The sequence below is a fragment of the Macrobrachium nipponense genome, chromosome 36 (genome assembly GCF_015104395.2).
Source record: "Macrobrachium nipponense isolate FS-2020 chromosome 36, ASM1510439v2, whole genome shotgun sequence".
Taxonomy (NCBI): Eukaryota; Metazoa; Arthropoda; class Malacostraca; order Decapoda; family Palaemonidae; genus Macrobrachium; species Macrobrachium nipponense.
This window is the reverse complement of record NC_087220.1, coordinates 51,141,374-51,162,792: the sequence shown is the minus strand read 5'-3', so window position 1 is coordinate 51,162,792 and position 21,419 is coordinate 51,141,374. Positions and strand designations below refer to the sequence as shown.

The 21,419-nt window shown below is 36.6% G+C and overlaps 1 protein-coding gene across 3 annotated transcripts in view; it reads left to right on the top strand.

Annotated features, from left to right (window-relative positions):
- The first annotated feature begins 212 nt into the window (after positions 1–212).
- LOC135203641 (protein brunelleschi-like) overlaps positions 213–21,419 on the top strand; it is a 204,698-nt gene continuing 183,491 nt past the window's right edge. The window contains exons 1-2 of one of the 3 annotated variants that reach the window (XM_064233483.1): positions 18,014–18,109; positions 20,740–21,267. The gene's annotated coding sequence lies outside the window, so the exon portion shown is untranslated. Of the gene's footprint in view, positions 375–18,013; positions 18,110–20,739; positions 21,268–21,419 lie in introns of those variants that run through there. The other 2 variants (XM_064233484.1, XM_064233482.1) reach the window with 2 other exon arrangements.

Below are 21,419 nucleotides of genomic sequence, written 5' to 3'. Positions count from 1 at the left end.
TAAGACGACTTTCTTTCATTGTTCCAAAATAAGTCAGCAATCACTGAGGGCTAAAATTTATTACAAATACACGTTTTATTTTATGTTTAAGAAAAAAAATATATTTATGTTATCTGATACAACTAAAGGAATAAATTTACCATGAGATTACATTATCACGTTATTTTCACCGTTAGTCAAAAATGTTTCCTAAACTTTGGGAATGTTGGCAGACCTGTGACAAAGAAAGAAGAGTCTCTCGACGTATTTCTTAGTTGTGTTCATTTAGTGCTCGTTGCCCTCAGAAAATCACTAAATTTACCGAAGTAATCGTCGCATACTGCCTGTGAAGTAAGCCTCTGTCATCTGGAGACGTTTCCCTGCTGGTAATCATGGTGAGTATGTTGTAATGACGTTTTTGTGCTTGGGAAATTCACCTTATTCACTTCTGTTGACATCTCATATCCGCCCCCTTTACGAGAAGACGTAGTCTGTCGTTGGCAATATTTGTTATGTTCCAAGGGGCATTTGGTCTTATGGGAGCTTCCGTTTTGCCCTGATACATTAGGGTGGATAATCACTCCAGATTTCGAGCTGTTAGTAGCGCTATTTTGTCCACGTACTGCGATTATGGCTATGCATTTCCTGTAGGTAGCCCAGTTCACCCAGGCTACTTTCCCACAGGGTGGTTGTGTAAGGCTTAGCAGGGCAAGCTTAGCGTCATACGGCCATAGGTCTCCTGAATGTTTTGTTTTTTCGATAAAACTCTGATGTAAAGGATGACGTGAATTTCTAGTCAGTAAACTGGAGCCCATATACCTAGTAGGCCTGTTACCTATTCAGATTGGTTAGGCTGTCTTGTTTGTGAAAAACATAAAGCTGAGAAGAACGGTAAAATACCGAATGGCCACCTCTACCATAGCGCGACCACCTTCCCTAAAATCGGAAATTATGGCCTTAATTTGTGACTTGGGAGAAAGAACTTACTTCGGGAGCAAAGTAGCGGTCTCTAGGTGTTGCGTCGATGGACGCTGGCTCTTGACTAGGTAAATCTAAAGGAGAGCTCCGTCTCTTGTTTGCATTAGAATATATATTTTTCCGATGTATTTTTTATTGATTATGCTTAAACTGATCATTAATATTGGTGGCATCAAGCAATTACACCCTTGTTCCCATCAAACAATCTTGGGGAACCCCAGTGGGAACCGGGGTTTTTGGGTGGGGGGGAGCAGGAGAAAAGTGATTTCCAGGGCACTAGCTAACCAAACAAACCACCTAACCTAACCTAGAGCGCCGTACCCCTACCTAGGCCTAGCGGGGGGGGGGGGGGGGGCTTCGCCCCCCCTGCGACCTTAAGGGCACTACCTTCCCTGCACACTTCATGACAATTCCGAAAAATTTGAGCAGCGATTAGGCTAACTGAGAGACAATACTGCAGCATATTTCACACGATAATCAAAATATATACAGGAAATAGCTTACCTTACAGTGGAGGATAGACTTCAGCAGCAGCTTTCACAAAGGCGTGAAACCTTCGTAAGGGGTCTTGAATGTGCAATTTGAAATATGCAACGGCTAAATATCCAACAAAATGTTTTTTACGGCGGCCATATTTTGGGACTAAATTCTTGACATCTCTCCACCGTCTCTCTATCGTATTGGTATGGGCACGAGTTTGTGGATCAACAAAATTGACACTGTGATTGACCTGTAAATGTTTGTAGCCCTCGTTTTTCAGGCAATCGTATGCTTTCCAGCAATCGGAAATTATTGTTGTTCCTGGTTCGATGTACTGTTTAATGACAGCAAGCAAAACCTCAGTGTTTCGTTGTTCAACAGGAACCATAAAGAACTCCCTAGTTTCCCTACAAATTCCCCCAAATACCCACTGACCCTCTATAATTCTGCCCACATTATACTTCCTCTTCCCAAATTTTGATTCGTCAATTTCCACTATTTTATTTTACCCTCCCCTCCAATTTTATGAGACCGCCTAAATACCCAATTTACTATTACTTCCCTACAAATGAAGCCCAATCATTGATGGTGGGATCGCTGAGATGAAGCTCAAAATTAGCAAACTTATAAGAAAACCAATCTGATACGAAAATAAAAAAGCAAAATGTTAGATTAGTTTCAATATCTACGTGAGACTTTGAGAACCATGTGTTTTTAAATATTGAGACAAAAAAAATTACACTTTTTTTCTCTTTTTTTTTTGACACTACATAGGTTTTATCACACCGAAAGGCTTTTTTGTTCAAGTCAAGACGGCACTTTTCCTTACACGTCGGGCAAATGTGTTCACTCTTGATTAATCCGTGATTTTGGGCAAAAGTTACGAGCCTTTCTATTTGCCCATAATAATAGTTTGTGAAATCTCTATAATTCACGTAGCAATTTTCACACACTGTGGGGAAACTTTCCTGGGCAACAAAATCGGAGCTTGTACACGGTCCTGCTAATTCGGCCATGGCGCTAGTGCAAGTAACGCTTAATTGGAGAAAATAGGTTTATTTGCCGAAAAAATTAACCACTTGGTAACATTAAATATTGTCATTGGCTGAAAACACTGAGCTTTCTTTTGTTTCAGAGAAAACTGAAACGTGCTTATTTACGATTGGATATTGTCTATAATGATGTCACTTTTTGGGTGGAGTGTTTTTCGTGACGTCATTCGGAAGGTGTGGTTTCCCCATGACAATTTGAGACTGCGCAGCACACAAACGAACGAACAGGAAGCTCATTAAGCATAGTAAGGTGATACGAGAAAGACAACAACATGAAGGACACTGTTTTTTCTGTAGGTACAAATATTTAAGTTGTGTTTTCTACACCGATAGGACTTTCCGCCACTAATTTCCTTCTTCCTTAGAACATACTTAGTATCTTCTTTCAAGGTATAAACACATTTATACAAAAAATCGGCCGGAGCTCTTATTAAGATTAACCCTTGACTAATGTCTATCCTGGGTTACAGGACGTGTTAAAGTACTTTTTCGGGAAGCTGGTTGCGCTACAGTAGAGGCCGGCCATTCAGTATTTTACCCTATTAGCACGATAGTTTTACTACTCCTTGTCTCACATCTCATGGATTTTTTACCATTTTTGTTGCTGTAAATCACTTATTTTTTGTTTCTCCACTCCAATAAAGCTTATAGCTATATAGGGGGTGGCCCAATTAGATTCTGGGTTTTCATGGATGGGGGGAATGCAGAAAAATGAGTGAATTGTGCCAAAGTTGTTTTAAGTGCATAAATGACAAGATAAGCAGTCAGGAAAATACATGGATTATCTCCTCATTGAGTATCAATTTCAAAACACACAGGATAAGTTGTCACAAGGCCAGTGACTTAATCGTACCTCTCTGAAACCTATCCTAACCTAGATGCTGGTTCCCATCTGAACCCCCCCCCCCCAGCATATCCTAACCAAACCTAGACTGTCATACATCATAAAAGCGCAATACAGAAACTCATCTTGCTCTAGCTATGTACACCCCATAGCATTACACTTAATATATTCCTTATCTTTAGGTTGGGAGGCAGCTATTGTCTCATTACTGATAATTTGATTTAGTTAGGAGAGACATTTAGCAGAAGGATTATGCCACTTCGAGATCAATAAAGTTGTGTTGTAGCCTGTATTTTGTTTTTAAAAATATTAAACTTGATGCTATCGCCATCGGCAGTTCTCTCATAGGGCAGGTATTGTTAAACTAAATATAATGAGCGCTAGAAAAACATCATCGGAGTATATGAAGCTTGATGTGGTTGAAAACAATAGGTAGTTATATGTCAAAAAAAAAAAAACTTGCATGAGTGCTTGGTAATTGTGCATGGAGTACAAGCAGCTAATACCTCTCAGTGTCTGAGAACTCAAAGTGGAACAGTTGCATTGTCTTGAGATGGTAGTGTCCATGTATTTAAACACAACATTCATTTTCCCTGATACAGTACCTGTAAAATAAAGAAAATAAATTACCACTATCATTTCTCATACATTTAGAAAATGGGAAGTGCTTGAAAGATAAATTGTATCATAACCTAACCTCACATCAAGCTGATTTAGGACGTGGTGTCATACCCTGGGTCCCTTGCCCAATGTTTGATCCAGTGCTTCACAAAAGGAAGGTTAAGGTTCTATTTTTGCCATTCATGGTGCTGTTTTAAAATATAGATAGAGTTTTACTGAATTGCACACAACATAACAAATATATTGACAGTGTGGACCAATCCTGTTATCAGAGACCAGAAACTTGATCGTTACTCATTAACTCGCACAAATACTCCATTTTTATTTAGACTTACAAACTTATTTTAGATATTTTAATCATTATCGCCAACATTTTGAAATCCTTGTTAGGCATATAGTAAATTGCTAAAGTTGTCGAAACACTGCGGGTTAACTGGCATTTATTGGTTAGGTTATTAACACCTAATATTAGGTTAGGCTATTTGCTAGATTTTTTACAGGATTCTGTTCACCACAAATATATTTGCTTAGAGTATTTGAATTTATTCTTTCATCTATGGTGTGCTTAAACTGCTCAAACTTAATTGTATTATTTTCAGCATGAATCATGTAAATCCATGTTTACTGTCTAGTATGTGGTTTTGACCATTTGTTTGTCAAATGGTCATCCCAGTCTAAGGGGATCACAGAGGAAAACTAGGGCTGTTTGATGCAAAACAGGTTGAATAAATACATGATTTGCTTGTGTAGCAATACTGTACTATAAATGGTAATAGTGGAAAAGTGCAGTACATTAAATCCCTCATGAGGTGACTTTTGTTATGGGAGAAGTGTTTCATAAGAATACTGGAATGCCACCTTGAATCTGTGTATCCTAACCTAAACTAACATCTCTTAACCTAATCTTATATGATGTAGGCTGATAAAGGACTTCCTCACTTGGTTGTAAATGTAGTGGAACAAATACACCATATCTATAGATACAATTACATGAACATTTATTATGTCTACTTTGGAAATTTTGTCATTGGAATTATAAATAAACTTCTTTCCTTCAGGTCTTTTGATCTAGAATATCTCCAAGGCCAATTTTGGGTCTGGGTAGACCACCATCTTTTAGTGTAAGGTGGCTTCTCACACAACAAGGATTCCTTTGAAAACTTCTGAAAGAGATCAATTAATTAATTGGTTACCTATCTTCAGTCCAGGCGTTTTTGGCAAGATTGGGCTGTGGCTATTCACAGGACATGCATGCTGCCTACTGTGTTAATGTGATGATGGTAGATCTAATTGTTCTGTATATTTGTATAGTGGTCGTGCAAATTATACTGCATAGCGTACTTGAAGGGAGCTTCGCACCAGTTGTTCTGTATACTTTTATTAGGGGTCAGTTGCTGTATTCTGTTTGCTTGCATGATAATACTAGTACCAGATACTGTACTGTACTCTGGTTACAGTGTTCTTGCATCTGTCATGCTGTCTGCCAAAGTTGTGTGCTTGACTGTCATCAAATCTTTTGAGGATATACATTAAACTTACTCTTTGAATATTCCATGTTGACCTGTGCAATTACAGAAACTAAAAGCAGTTGGAAATCAACAGCTGAATAAGACAAAGTGTAATACGTATTGGTTACATATCTTTCCTCTTAATACAGATACCAATAGGAAAAACTAATGTCACCAACTGGCCAGTCATTGTATTCTCTTATGAAATGATCCTAACGTCTGAGGTCATTTGCATGATCTTCATGCCCCAGTTATTCTCTTTATTCATGTGACAGTTATGCTGGAGAACACACTCAAATTTGTGGAGGTTAATAAAGATGCATCCATCAGTTAAGAGGAAGCATCTTGAAACTGAATTAGTACAAAAGTTGTGTAACTAATTTTAAAATGTCATGATGTGGACATGAAATTGGGAATTATGACCTTCAATTATATTGGCCTCATAATTGTCCTGTATCCAAAGATTTGGAACTAGACAGTTATCTTCACATTCAAGACAAAATGTGCTTAATTTTCAGAAATGCTGTGTTATCAGTGGAAGTTAGGGGTAATCTGTAAATGTTTTTGTTTTATACAGTTTCTAATGAAAGCTGTATTTGTTTTGGAGCTAAAAATTGCCTGCTAACGATACTGTTGTCCCAGAAGTTCCCTTTACTTTCCATACTGCAAAGCTCTGACTTGCAACACACTTTGTTAATGCCAAGAAATGGCACATGCATTGCAGTTAGTTTTTACCAGTATAGTGTTTTTATTATTGATAGTTTAATGAAATCACTCATAGTGCTCCCTGAAAGATTGTGAATGAAATTGCACCCAGTTCAAGTTGAACTTGTGGTGGCCGCCATGTTAATTAAATTGTAGCCAGATCAAGTTGAACTAGTGGTGGTCCTCCCTACTGTACAGTGGAGTTGAGATTAAAAGACATGGGGAAATTGTTCCCAACTGCCACAAAATGTGGTACTGCATGTATACTGGCTTATTTAGTTTACTTGACGCAGAATTATTGATCTTCTATAGATAATTAAAAAAACCTTTATTTTGAATTTTCATGTCCTTTGCTGATGATGTTAATGTATCAGCTAACCCTTTGGTACAAGATTTAGACTTTGTAGCTTAGGTAATGTCATTTTGTAACATCTTGTCAAAGTCAGGATGTTTACTGCTGAGATAAGTTACAGGTACTTGTTCTTATTGTTGGGATGTATCCTTATACTGCCGTACCATGAAGAGGGGTAGTGCCATCAATGCAACTCATGCGGTGCAGTGTAGGCATTACTTAAGGTTCTTTGCAGCCTTCCTTCAGCTCCTAACTGCAACTCCTTTCATTCCTTTTACTGTACCTCCTTTCGTATTAGCTTTCTTCCATCTTACTTTCAACCCTTTCCTAACGGTTGATTCTTAGTGCAGCTGTGAGACTTTCCTCCTGTTACACCTTTCAAACTTTTTCACTGTCAATTTCTGTTTCAGCACTGAATGGCCTTAGTTGCCCCAGTGCTTGGCATTATGCCTAAAACCTATAAAATCAAATCAAATTATACTACCATAGTTTGGTGTTAGTATCACATCAAGGCCTGAAGCGATTATTGTATCTTCTAATGTTATTGCCAGGTCCACGGTGTCTCTGTAGTTCATAAGTACTGTACAGTACATTAATTGTGAGCTGTGGATCAACCAGTATATCCCAGAATAACATGTAGGTTTCAACTGCTTGCCTGTTGTGTCGGTCGTGCTTTCCAGATTTGTGAAATTTTAAAATTTCATTTTTCATTGTTAACAGACCCTATTGTTAGGATGTCCTTATAACTGTGAAAAGATTGATTTTTGTAAAAGGTAATCCTAATATTGAACACATTTTGAGATCCCTTCTTCAGGGAAAACAGTAGAAGCTAATATTAATGGCGGCCATGTCTTCTTATACATTGTGGCTAGGAATCACAAAGCAGAATGCTGCTGGCATGTATTATCACGACATCATCATGTATAAAATCAATAACTGTCTCAATGGAAGGGATATAACAATCTTGGGAATAACAATAAGAATGCTTTGGTAGACAAGAAGTGTACTTTCTACACACTTCTGTCTTTTGCCTGTTCGGGTTGCATTGTGGCGTATTTCATTTCTGGCTGAATTCTGTCAGAAATGTGTTATGTTAATTTTCTGGCTGAATTCTGTCAGAATTCTTTCTTATTTCATTTCTGACTGAACTCTTACCAGAATTAAGTGCATGTCTCTTATCTGGCTGAATTCTGCCAGAATGGTGTCATGTTTCTTTTCTGGCAGAATTATGCCAGAATTGTCTTGTTTCTTTTCTGACTGAAATCTGCTAGAATTGTCTTGTTTCTGGCTGAGCTCTTACCAGAATTATGTCGTGTTTCTTATCCGGCTGAATTCTGCCAGAATTGTGTCGTGTTTCTTTTGTGGGTGAATTCTTCCATGTCCCATTTTTGGTTGAATTCTGCCATATGCCTTCTTGGCTGAATTCTGTCTTGTACTTTTTTTTTTATTAACAGAATTCTCTCTTGTATCCTTTTTGTGACTAAATTCTAGTCTGGACCATGTCTTCATTGTTGCCTTCCACATGATTATCTGGGCTTTACTGTTTTGCCCTCATCCAGGTGTTTCATGCTGTCGCTGTATACTGTACAAGCTACTACAGCTACAGGTGTTCACATGACCAACCCATCCTCTCTCTCTCTCTCTCTCTCTCTCTCCTCCTCCTCTCTCTCTCTCGTCTCTCTCTCTCATCTCTCTCTCTCCTCTCTCTCTCTCTCTCTCTCTCTCTCTCTCTCTCTCTGTCTGCTGCCTCTAGCCACTGTCTGTAACAGCTCCATGTGTGATATGATGTATATACATGTGTGTGTATTCTTGAAGTAGCAAAAGCAAGGATACAGTAAATGAAGAAAGATAAATAGAAATGCCCAAGAAATATTGTACCATGAATCGTAGAATTTAGCCAAAAGAAGTAATGTAGAATGAAGATGACATTTAATGAATAAGCATTAAAACTAGTGGCCAGTGTGTAAGCAAGCAGCAGTTTGGAAATACGTCACAGGAAATACGTCACAGCTTCTTAAATGACCAAGAACTGAAATCCATAATATTAACATTGGCATATTTATATAACAGAACATCTGCAACCATCCTGAATGGAACCAGAACTATCTGTTTAGGCCAGAACTACATATCTATTCATCTTAGTATCATGCCTGAATTATTAATTCATGCCAGAATTAACTATTCATCTTTGTAACGGCACTGGAGAATCATTTGCATCGGATATCGATTTGTGTGTGGGTTGGTGATGAACGTATACCAAAGAGCTCCTTTCTGGCAAGACTTCCCACCATTAATGGTGGTATTGTTTACATTTCAAGGTTCCGTCCCGTCCCGAGAACTGGTTAGTTTGTACCAGAAAGAGAGACTGATGATTTTGGTCTTTATTTGTTCTTTAGAATTTTGGGTTTAGGTTTGTTTTAGTTTTGGGGGAGTATAGGATATACTAGTTTTTTTATGTTGTTGGTGAGGGTTAGGTGGTTGGTTAAAGAAGGTAATTGCTGAAGTTAATGTCAGAGTGTAGCTGGATGTATTTAAAAAAAAAAATTATGTAGATGCTCAGAGAATCTGTACGTATATTCAGAATTCGCGATTTTAAAAGATAGAAGATAGAATTGTGCTATGTATTTTGTATTTCCCACCACACGTTAGATGAGAATGAGTTAAAGAGCAGTTGGTATATTAGAGTGTTTTTATTGAGATTGATTAAACTGTGACATTTCAAGTGTTATCTAGGCCAGCCTTCAAAAAGACAAAAAAAGCGGATATAGGAAAAAAATAAAAATAAATAAATAAGATTGCCTTTGTCTCTGAGGATGGACGTTGACACCCAGAGGAAAACGGTAAATAAAACAGATATTTTGTTTTTATTGCAGAAGAATTTTAGGAGATGAACCCTCGACCTTACCACCCCCTTTTTTTCCCGTTGATCTCGGTTTTTGCGCAGGGAAAGTGCACGAACCTTTTACAAAAGTATTATTTATATCCTAACGTACCTGGTACGTCAAGATACATTAATGCTCCTTGAATATGAAAGTGTATTTTTTTTTAATGAATCACCAGAAAATCGTCACTGTGAGCTAACGTATTAATAGACATAGCAATGAACGAACGTTGCATATTGATAAATATAGCTTGGAGCTGCCAAATGGGATGTCGTTTCGAGTGACGTTTCTCCTTCGCATTTTGGCTCTGTCTTGAACGCGGCCTTTATTTTCCCCTCGTATTTTCTCTCTCTTGAACGCGACCATTTATTTTTTCCCGCGTACTTCATCTTTCTTTAACGCGACCATGTATTTCCCCCCCCGTATTTTCTCTCTCTTGAACGCGACCATTTATTTTTTTCTCGCGTATTTTCTCTCTAGAACGCGACGAGTAATTTTTCCCGCGTATTGGTTTCCCGAGTTCCGATCTGAATGCGGCTGTCACTGGGGGAAGGACTCATTTGTTCCAGTGTACAAAAATGCCCCTTTTCCAGTTCTGGTTATATTCGGCGCCAGTGGCATTGGCAGATGTGACAGCGGAGGAACTTTTCATTAGGGTGAGAAAGAGGGGGCTGCCGAATTCGACTCGAAATAGGTAGTATACTTCAATACGGGCTACAGTGTTGATAGAGAATGGTGCCCTTGGTTTAGATAACTCTTGTTTTTTTATTGAACTGGTCAGCACGGGCTCTTGCTCATAAAGCAGCCCGTTAATTAGACAACTGCGTGTCTAAAATCGTGGAGTACCTCCGGGGGCGGTGGGGTTGGTGGGTAGTGCCATCATGAGGTGCACTTTAGGTATTACTTCAGGTTCTTTATGGCGTCCCCTCGGCCCCTAGCTGCGACCCCTTTCGTTCCTTTTACCGTACCTCCGTTCATATTCTTGTTCTTCCATCTTACTTTCCAACCCTCTCCTAACAATTGATTCATAGTGCAACTGCTTTGAGGTTTTCCTCCCGTTTCACTTTTCAAACCTTTCTAAGTCAGTTTCCGATTCAGCGCTGAATGACCTTATTGGTCCCAGCGCTTTGCCTCTGGCTAAAATGTTATATTCCATTTTATTTCTATACAAAAAGTAGAATGATGAATTTAATATAGGCAAAAAACTTGTATTTCTGTACAAAGAGTAAAATAATTGACAATTAAAATAGACAAAATAAAAGGCTTTTTGAAGAAGAAATGCAATGAATTTTTATTGGTTTCTTGAATTACTGTAGAAGATTCATATGAAAAAAATGCGTTTATTTGAAATACAAAATAACTAGGTTGTCATTTAAAAAAATATTTGTAATTTAAAGTAGGAACTTCACATGAAACACACTTGGAAGACAAATTCACCTCTCACTTAAAATTTTACCAACATTCCCCCCCCCCCCCCCCCCTTCCCCTTAGTTTGCCCACACCTGCCCTAGTCTACAGTTGGTAGTGGCGTACCCATTACTTTATATATATATATATATATATATATATATATATATATATATATATATAAAATTGTAGAGATTGTTGTTTAATAAGAATTGCTTTAGCTTTTGAAATATGTCTTCCTTTCCTTAATAATAATAGTAACAATAGTACAATAATAATAATAAAGATGGTTGATAGTAATAATGCTAATGATAGTAAAAATAATAATATAATGAATAAGATTATAGTAATAAAGATGATGATATTAATCATCATAAAGATGGAAATGATGGTGATAATGATATTAATATTATTATTATTATCATCATCACCATCTCTATCTTTATTATGATTACAATCATCATCATCATCTTTATTGCTATAATTGTTATCATTATTATTTTAATATATCATCATTATTAATATCACAATTTTTATTATTTATTATTATTATTATTAGTATTACTATAATTTTTATTGTTTTTACTATATTAGCATTATTATTATCACCATCTTTATTATTATTATTATTACTACTACTACTACTACTACTACTATAATTTTTTACTATATAAGCGTTATTATTATCACCATCTTTATTATTATTACTATAATTTTTATCATTATTTTTTACTATCATTAGCACTGTTATGATTATCACCAACATTATTAAAGCGCCTCAGTGGCGTGATCGGTTTGGTCTTGACCTGCCACCTCGGTGGCTGCGAGTTCGATTCTCGGGCATTCCATTGAGGTGTGAGAGATGTGTATTTGTGGTGATAGAAGTACTTTCTCAGCGTGGTTCGGAAGTCACGTAAAGCCGTTGGTCCCGTTGCTGAATAACCACTGGTTTCATGCAACGTCAAAACACCATACAAACAAACAAACCATTATTATTATTATTATTATTATTATTATTATTATTATTATTATTATTATTAATTACGCAACAAAACTCGTTCGGGAAAGAATATCTTACGACACACAGACCACACAGCTGTCATTAGCATCAGCGGAGAAAGTCTTGAAAGAGTCTTCCTCCCTCTCCCCTCCCTCTCACTCCCCCTCCCCTCATGTATTATATCGGCGGTGATAAAAGGGATTACCTGCCTGACGAAGGTGTGCTAATAGGATGTGGTCTGCCGAAGTGAGTGAGCGAGCGGCGGTTCGTCTTAATCATCACTAGTTGTTTTGCTCGTTAAAGATTGCATTGGCTCTGTAGTAAATGGCGTCTGTATTGGATGTTTTGTGGTTGTTTTCATAAGCTATTATTATTATTATTAAAAATGGTGGCGGCTTCAGCACCATTAATTTTGTAGAGATTTTTATCTATATTTCTGATGACGGCTTTCTCGTTGTTGCTTAGACTGGCGAGCAACGCACCAAAGGGCATGGTAAAATTCAGTTGAGTCATTTTGGCTTATTATTGCTTATACAATTCTCTCTCTCTCTCTCTCTCTCTCTCTCTCTCGCTCTCTCTCTCTCTCTCCTCTCTCTCTCTCTCTCTCTCTCTCTCTCCAACGCGACGTTTCGTCCTGATCCACGGTACGTTATCCAGGATAAGGACGAAACGTCGCGTTGGAGAGAGAGAGAGAGAATTGTATAAGCAATAATAAACCAAAATGACTCAACCGAATTTTACCATGCCCTTTGGTGCGTTGCTCGCCAGTCTAAGCAACAACGAGAAGCCGTCTTCAGAAAAATAGAGAAAACTCTCTACAAAATTAATAGTGCTGAAGTGGCAACCATTTTTAACAAAACCTTTCTATGAGAGGGTCGCCTTCCGAAATATTATTATTATTATTATTATTATTATTATTATTATTATTATTATTATTATTATTATTAGTTCTGGATGTATTTTCATTTGTTTATTTAAATCACAGTATTGAGTGGATTATTATATCTGATTAATTTACAAAGTATTATTATTATTATTATTTTTATTATTATTGTTATTATTAGTAGTAGTAGTAGTAGTAGTAGTAGTAGTTTTTTGTTTAAATTACTCTATTGAATATCAGTTCATTATTATTATTATTATTATTATTATTTATTAGTTATTACTACTACTACTACTACTACTACTACTACAGTACTACTATACTACTACACTACTACTACGCTGATGATGCTAATGACTGACATGCAGGAATTTTTAGACATTTCTCGAACACTTATTAAAATTCTAGTTACTGGTGTGTGCGTGTGAGAGAGAGAGAGAGAGAGAGAGAGACGAGAGAGAGAGAGAGAGAGAGAGAGAGAGAATTCTCTTACTCAAAGTGTTTGATATATTTTACCACTTGCATTTCCCTGAGTGGTACTAACGACTTTGTTAAGTGGCGGTACTTACAGCTTATAGTTTGTTTGTATATGTTTGCACGTCAAGGTCTTTATTTATTTTTATTTTATTTTTTTTATTTATTTATTTTTTTTTTTTGGGGGGGTGGGGCGGCTTGGCTGAAATTGTTCTGGGCCATGGCTGAGAATTTCATGCAGCATTATACTGTACAGAAAACTCGATTGTGCCTTAGAAACTTCAGAGCATTTTTTATTTTTTTTAGGGGGTTGGTTTTGATAGGTAATTCAAAGAAACGAGAGATATCGTTGGCATAAGGCCAGGTAAGGTTTTATGAGGAACAGGCTGTTTTTAGTCAAGTAGGGATTTAGTTTTTACATACATTTCTTTAACAATGGTTGTTACAATATTTCGTTATATTATTCTTGACTTCTCAAAATCTGTTTTGCAATTATTGCTATGCTTATTTGATGCTGTTTTTTTATTAAAACTTAAAAATTGACGTACTTGATAACTACTCGTTGGTTTCTCTGTAATGTTTCTCTTTTGACTTGAGAGTCTATCACATTCTCTCAGAAGTGTTAATAATAATAATAATAATATTAACTATGGAGAATAATTAGATTTTGTAATACCAATAATACTTATATTTTTATCATAGTTTCTCGACATTTCTCTTGTGACTTTCCATTACATTCTGTCAGAAGTACTAATAATAATTGTAATAATAATAATAATAATAATAATAATGATAATAATAGTAACTATGGAGAATGATTACATTCTGTAATAACAATAATACTTTTATTAGCAGTGCTTCAGCAGTGCTAATAGTAATAAAAGTATTATGAATAATAATTACGAACAATAACAATTACATTTTGTAATGAAGGTAATACTTATGTTTTTATAGCCATAATCACGTCTTAATTGACCTCTCGAAAGCATCACTTTTACTTTTCCTATCGTTTAATAAATAATTTTTTTACTGTAATTATCGTAATGGCTTCTGATAATCCTGTTGCATTACGTGGTTACATCTCCGCTGACGGGGAAGATAATTGCAGTTGATCATTCGAGCCAATGGGAATGAAGGAATTATATTATTTAGATGCCTGGTCGTGCGTTGTATCGTGGCTTACTCGGGGAGTAAGCGTATAAGCTACTTTCTTGTTGTTGGTTGGGGTAAGGGGGCGGTAGGAAAGGTTTATTGAAAAACCTAAGAAGTTTTCTTACAAGCTACTTTTTTGTTGTTGTTGTTGGGGGGTAGGAAAGGTTTATTGAAAAGCCTAAGGAGGTTTCCTACAAGCTACTTTTTTTGTTGTTGTTGGGGGTAGGAAAGGTCTGTTGAAAAGCCTAAAAAGGTTTGTTGTTGGGGGTAGGAAAGGTCTATTGAAATCCTAAAAAGGTTTGTTGTTGGGGGTAGGAAAGGTCTATTGAAAAGCCTAAAAAGGTTTGTTGTTGGTGGTAGGAAAGTCTATTGAAATCTAAAAGGTTTGTTGTTGGGGTGGTAGGGAAAGGTCTATGAAAAAGCCTACAAAAGGTTTTGTTGTTGGGGTAGGAAAGGTCTGTTGAAAAAGCCTAAAGGTGTTGTTGGGGGTGGAAAGTTCTGTTGAAAAGCCTTAAAAAATGTTTTTTTGTTGGGGGTAGGGGTGGAAAGGTCTGTTGAAAAGCCTAAAAGGTTTGTTGTTGGGGGTGGGGTGGGGGTAGGAAAGGTCTGTTGAAAAGCCTAAAAATGTTTGTTGTTGGGGGTAGGAAAGGTCTGTTGAAAAGCCTAAAAAGGTTTGTTGTTGGGGGTAGGAAAGGTCTGTTGAAAAGCCTAAAAAGGTTTGTTGTTGGGGGTAGGAAAGGTCTAAAATGTTTGTTGTTGGGGGTAAAGGAAAGGTATAAAAAGTGCTGTTGAAAAGCCTAAAAAGGTTTGTTGTTGGGGGTAGGAAAGGTCTATTGAAAAGCCTAAAAAGGTTTCCTACAAGCTACTTTGTTGTTAAAGATACAGGAATTTTAGGGTAGGATATTTTTTATATATCCATCAGAATGATAATGTAAAAAAATAATGTGCATGTTCTAAACAGCACAGAAAAATTATTTCTAATAAAATATATATTGATTTTAATTTTTGTTGGTGAAACAATGCTCTTTTTGACCATAGATTTTAGCACACGTCCCCGAGTAAGCTGGAGGTCGGATCATGCCCTGTTTCCCCAGTTCATAAGGAATTTATAATTAGGACTTTTTTTCTTTAATTATTAGGATAGTTTATGAATTTGATCAGTAATTTCGTTTTGAGAGGCAGGATTGGTGTCATGTACGATCCTCGGGTAATAATTATGGCAGATTATTCCTCCAAGTATCAGTTTATTATGTTTAATTTGTTCATGAGGGGTGGTATTGTTATTAGCAAAAGCATTGTTTATATGTATATATATATATATATATATATATATATATATATTATTATATAAAACTTAATCACGAAAATGTGAAACGTGACGAGTATATAAATAAAGACAAAAGTCCATGAAGGAAAGTGAAACGAGGGTCTGCCGCTGCGAGGCCTTTCGACTCCACGTCCTTAGTGAAGGACAATAAGTCGAAAGGCCTTGCAGCGGTACTCCACTGTTTCACTTTCCTTTGTGGATTTTCTCTCTCGCTAACTATCTCTATATTTATTTATTTATTTATTTATTTATGTATTACTTATTTATTTATACCATACATAAAAACATTTGGGTCTTGTAATATAACACCTGTAAGTTGTCTCGATTGATTGAGCTGGCCTTATGTCAGCACGGGCTATTACCCTTAGCACAGCCCGAATAACACCAATAAGACATCCTTTTTTTTTTGGCAGCACATTCAAAATCAATAATATTATTATTAATACCCAAAGCAAATGTGAAAATAACCGTATGTTATATATATAAATATATTATAATATTATATATATATATAGATTATATATATATAATATATATATATATATATATATCTATATATATATATATACACACACACATACATACATACACACACACCCACCAAGCAAAGACGTATTTACTATATACCATATTGCTATGTTGACCATTCTTACCGGGATAGACGTACCGTGACCTTTCCTGACGGCTGAGTTATCTTATTTATAGCAGGGGCGTCATCCTGACTGTATCTTGATCTCATGATGATGCTGTGTTTTCCATCTCTCTCTCTCTCTCTCTCTCTCTCTCTCTCTCTCTCTCTCTCTCTTGACGACCAAGAGCTCGTGGTAATGATTTTTTTTATCAAAGCCTTTTCGAGTTTTTTCCGGTAGCTTTTTTTTTATAATTTTTTTACTTTTTTTTAAAAGAAAAGTTCCTTCAAATTTTTTTCTCTCTCTCTCCTTTCTCTCTCTCTCTTCTTCTCTCTCTCTCTTCACGGTTTTGGAAATTCTGTAAGTGTCTCCTTTTGAAAAAATTTGCTCTCTCTCTCTCTCTCTCTCTCTCTCTCTCTCTCTCTCTCTCTCTGAGAAAACGATCTAGAGCTCGTGGTAATGATTTTTTTATCAAAGCTTTTTCGAGTTTTTTTCCGGTAGCTTTCTTTTTTGTTGTTTTTTATTTATTTTTAAAGAAAGTCTCTCTCTCTCTCTCTCTCTCTCTCTCTCTCTCTCTCTCTCTGACGGCCAAGAGCTCGTGGTAATTTTGATTTTTTTTAATCAAAGCTTTTTTCCGAGTTTTTTTTCCGGTAGCTTTTTTTTTTTATTAATTTTTTTACTTTAAAAGAAGTGTCTCTCTCTCTCTCCTCTCTCTCTCTTCTCAATCTCTCTCTCTCTCTCTCACACGGTGGAAATCTGTGAGTGTCTTTCCTTTTAAAAGAAAATGCTCTCTCTCTCTCTCTCTCTCTCTCTCTCTCTCTCTCTCCAACACTTCCGCAGGGGCACAGTCAGTCAGTGGGCATGGGAATCTTGGCCAACACGTCGGAGGTAGGGTCAGTGCCTCTTCCGCGGAGAAGAAAAAAAGAATAAAGAAAAACTGGTCTCGCAGTGGTTGGTTCATCCATCGAGCTGGATGTGATCAAGGTGTGGTTCTGGAATCGAGGGAGAAGGATTTTCTGGCCTTTTTATGGTATTTCTGGTATATAACAAAAGAAATTAAGGCTTATTTACGGCGTGGAAAGTGTAGTATTTGCGGCTTCGCGTTTATGGTCTAGGGGCAACCGGTGGGTTTTGAGTTGGGAGGGGGGTATAGTGTGGCCACCGGTTCAAGTGGAATGGATTATGTATGTGTTGACCGGTGCTGGGTGTTGAGAGAGTCCCCCTTCTTCCCCCGCCCCTATCCCGCCACCCACAACCTTCTTTAAGGATCGTGTACCCCCCCCCCCCCCACAGTATCCCACCCTCCGAGCCAACCGACCTTTGGTGCCGTTTCGTCCTGCGATTTTAAGCTTTGTACAATTCGAGAGTAAGGGTGATATTTGCTTTCTCCCGCCACAACACGTCTTGTCCGACTTAAGGTTATAGCAGGAGTTTTGGACTGGTGTGATTGGCTAAGGGTTCCTTCGCGAATCAGAAGCATTGAATGCTTTATCGACGCTTATTTTATACACAGGAATGGCTAAGCATCGTATACGCATGCGTGAATCACGCGTTTATAACCCCTTGAGATAATCGTCCAGTAGCATCTGGCATGTCGCGCTCCAAGAGAAAATTTTCATTCGTCCGATAAGTGAGCGAGAGAGAGAGAGAGAGAGAAAAAGGGAGTAAGTGGCAACCGCATCACATCGTCGGGCTAATGTTTGTGCGTTCGTACCTACCGTTCGTGCCTTCGGGTCCAGCGAAACCAGTCTTCAGTAGAACTTGAGCCGTGATCGTGCGAAGTATCCGTGCGAGTGTGTTTGCTTACGGCATCCTAAAAGTCATATTTCCTATCAGGTAGAAATTAAACCAGTGACATAGTTCTATAGGCCTAGTTCGTGTGTGATGAACCGACGAACGCCTTATGTTTGTCGATTTAATCGTTGGTGTTGGATTAACGAATTCGTGCGGAATTTTATGCTCATATGTGTCGAAAAAGCACTCGGTAACGTGCTTGTCGAATATTTTTGAGCATACACCTAAAGTGATTTCATGAGTCATGCGTTACTAGACTCATGTTCGTTCCCCTGAATTTGTGCTGTGAACGGAAAGTGTCGCTGCTGGTGTTATCGAGTAACTTTTTTTTTTTAAAGGTGTTCTGGTACATTTATCTTGAAGTAGCGTTCATTTGGTCATTTCAGCTCACGTTTGCCTTGGTGTATTTTCCTCTTTTTAAAAATCTTCTGAACGTGCCGTGTGACCTTGGTCAAATGGCGTAGATTTTTGTTAGGGCGACCTCAATGCCCTCCAGCGTCGGATAGTGATCTTGGAGGGATTCCTGGGATGGCGCGTGGTTGTGTTGAGCCGTTAGTGTTTATTTTGAGGAGTGGCGTTGATGGAGTTATTACGAATTGAACAGGAAATGCGAAATTGACGTGATATAACTTTGTCTTTTGCTTATTATTATTATTTTTCTTTTTTTTTTTCTTTTGGATTTTAAGAGATTTATTTTCAACTTCATTTACGCTTTATTCTTGGTTCCTAAGAACTCAAGGAATTTGAATGATCGCGTGGGTCTGATATCCGGTAGGCCTACTCGGTGTTCAGATTTGGAATTGAGGGTTGTGTCTGATGTACAGTAGGCCTATTCACTGTTTTAATTTGGAATTTAAGTTTGATTATTTTTCATAAATAAAAAAGGGAGATAGAGATTTGACTGAAAATATACATCATTGATCCTCGTAGAGAAAATCAGATTAAACATGAATAAAATCAGGATTCACGCGTTGTTGTTTTAAAGAAAAATAATTTTATTTTGACGTGATTTGCAGCCAAATTAATGATGATTTCGAGTGTTCATTCCACAAAATAATAATAAAAATAGCAATCATAACCTGTTGTTAGAAGAGGAATGTGTCAGTGACCACAAAATAGAATTTCTCATATTCCTTTATTTTATATAAAACTTACTGAAAATTAATTTAAGTTGCGTTTTGATATATATATGCAATTTACATTTTTTGCACACCGTCACCTTAAAAAAATAATAAAATAAAATTTATAAAAAAAAAACTCGTCACTAAAGCTTTTATTTTAAAAATATATAAAATAAAGTTATTTTTATAGCTACATGATGGCACGGCAGTGGATGTAATAGAGTTATATTCGTAATATATATCGGTCCTTCAGTTTCGCTTGATGAGTGAGTCTCGATAACTCTCCAAATATTGTCGCCGTTGAATTTACGACTGAGAAAGAGGGGGTTAGAATAGCGAGTGGATTCGGCTTTCTAATTTAGAAAGTGATTGAAAATAGTGTAGTGTATTCGACTGTCTAATTTAGAAAGGGATTTAAAATAGTGAGTGTGTTAGACTCTAATTTAGACAGAAGGATTTAAGGGTAAAGAAGTGAATGGATTCGACTTTCTGATTTAGAAAGAGGGATTTAAAATAGTAAGTGTGTTCGACTCTCCAATTTAGAGTGATTTAAAATAGTGTGTTCGACTGTCTAATATAGAAAGATGGATTTAAAATAGCGAGTGGCTTCGACTGTCCAATTTAGAAAGAGGGATTTAAAATAGTTAGTGAATTCGATTTTCTAATTCATAAAGAGGGATTTAAAATAGCGAGTGGATTCGATTTTCAAATTTAGGTATAGAGATTTGAAATAGCGAGCAGATCTTCATTCTAATTTGGAAAGAGGGATTTCAAAGCATGAGTGAGTTCAGTTTTCAAATTTAGGAAGAGGTACGTATTTGATTTATAGAAGTGAATGAGTTCGGCTTTCTAATTTAGAAAGGGATTTAAAATAGCGAGTGGATTCGACTTTCTAATTTAGAAAGGGAGATTTAAACTAGGGAGTAGTGGATGATATACCCTGATTTAGTAACCACAGCCGGTAGCTTATTTATTTATTTATTTTTGATAATTGTTTTTTATAAAGGGTTTTAATTATCAATTGATCAGAAGAGATTAAAAGAACGGGAAATTTTAACAGGAGTAATTGCGTAATTACACTGTAAGATACGTTGTGGTTAGAATGATCAGTATTGACAAAAGGTAATCGGCTGAATAACAAAAAATTACAGGCTGTGTAATTCATTATCATACGGCTCAAGTTTATGAAGAACCGTCATGAGATATTTTGTACATCGAACGATAGAATTCACAGTTTTAGCGCTAATAGTTTTTGCTGCTGTTTGAGGAAGAAAAAAAAAAAAAAGCTGTTATGCTCTAATATCCATTGCTGTTTTTTTTTTTAAATCTCCAAGTACCGTTTAGTACGTTCTAGAAGTCTTTTCTGGCCACGTTCAAGAGGAAAATAGTTTATGTTTGAGCGTCGTATCAGTTTTATTTGTTTTTCCGCCCAAACTGAAGACCAAACTTGTATATTCCTACGTAGCGAAGTTTTTTTTTCATGTAAGTTTTTTTATTTTTTATTTTTTATTTTTTTGTCATGTTCAAACATATACTCCTAACGTCTTGTAGGTATCCCTTTCAGAAGAGAAAGATATAAAAAGTGTCTTGATCCGTAAGTTAGGAAGGACCACCATCCATTGTTTACACCTTTCTACGTAATTGCAATAAATAAACAGAAAAAATCGTACTTTTGTGTCGACATTGTGAAAAATTGTTTCAAATCATTTTTCCGTTTAGTGAAGATACAGACTCGTGCTGTGACGTCATTGCCATCCTTTTAAAAATTATATATGTAACGCAAAAAGAAACTTGAATCAAAAGTTATATCATCACAAGAAGTCAATAGCTATTGGAAAGGAAATTCACCCTTAGTACACCCGAGCATAAGGATTAAAAGCGTGAAGGATATCAAGGAAATATACCGTAGGATCTATTCACACGAGCAAGGGAAACTCGCCCTTCGTGTCCCTGAGGACAGGGATTCATTCTCGCGTTCATTTCTCTGGTATACATACAAAACATAAAGGAATTTCACTCGCCGTTATATAGTTCCAGCAAGAAGCCAGCCAGCTTCACCCACCTGAATGTTTAAGTGATGTGAGTATTTTGTGTTTTTTTAGTTACTGTTGATTTTTTAGTATTTTGTAGTTTATTTTTTTATTTTTTTAATAACAAGGAAATGCGGTTAGTTTTTTTTCAGTTACGGTTTATTTTTAAGTATTTTGTAGTTTATTTTATATTTTTGTATA